Source organism: Penaeus monodon, chromosome 32, assembly GCF_015228065.2.
Source record: "Penaeus monodon isolate SGIC_2016 chromosome 32, NSTDA_Pmon_1, whole genome shotgun sequence".
NCBI classification, from domain to species: domain Eukaryota; kingdom Metazoa; phylum Arthropoda; class Malacostraca; order Decapoda; family Penaeidae; genus Penaeus; species Penaeus monodon.
Genome location: NC_051417.1, coordinates 14,816,230 through 14,816,935, shown reverse-complemented (window position 1 = coordinate 14,816,935; position 706 = coordinate 14,816,230). Strand labels below are relative to the sequence as shown.

At 35.3% G+C, this 706-nt stretch overlaps 1 protein-coding gene across 1 annotated transcript in view; it reads left to right on the top strand.

Moving 5' to 3' along the window:
- Positions 1-409, top strand: part of LOC119593668 (TNF receptor-associated factor 3-like) — a gene marked incomplete at its 5' end in the record, with an annotated part of 15,146 nt that extends 14,737 nt beyond the window's left edge. Inside the window, 1 exon segment of the mRNA XM_037942625.1 lies at positions 1-409.
- Positions 410-706: the final 297 nt, after the last annotated feature.

Sequence of the window (706 nt, the reverse complement as noted above, 5' to 3'; positions counted from 1 at the left end):
CATAACATCCTACCCCTGTACAGTATTCCATGTTACTTGTCCTTCTCCCCTCAATATTTTCTTGAGTTAGCTGGCTTGGGCTTTGTAGCTCACATATATAAGCTTTTTTTATTGTGTATTATATCATTCTGTGATCGTTGATGCCACTGAAGTAACTACAAGCTGCTCTAGAAGGATTTTCTGTTATACTAGCTGCTTTGTATAAATGTAATATAATCCTGGGTATTACTCCATTTCACTTTATCATCGACCATTCTTTTTTTTCGTGCTTTTTGTCTTTATTATCTTATTAGTCTCTTCTGATTCTCCGTTATCATGTCTCTCTCTTTCCTCTAAAAAAATCCCAGCAAGATACTTAGTGCATCTGGTTTATGCTTTAACACCCAAGTTAATATTATGATATATCTTTCATTGCTTCTTATTCATCCTTATATTGTCTCCACGCTTGCAAATGTTGTATGTTGCACTTAATCACAAGCCTGATACAGTGCACTCTATATGCGGGAAAACTGGCGCCACATTATTATTCCCTGCATCAGTGTATGAATTATCATCAAAATTTAGTGTAATTCTCCAAAGCAAATATCGCACAAGCATTTTCAAATATCTTCATTCTGTTCTGACGCGTCGTAATTCACTTAATTGGCCCGTCAAAATATTTGATGTATTGTGCATGTCTGTGATATTCCGCAAAGAATATTTGTCT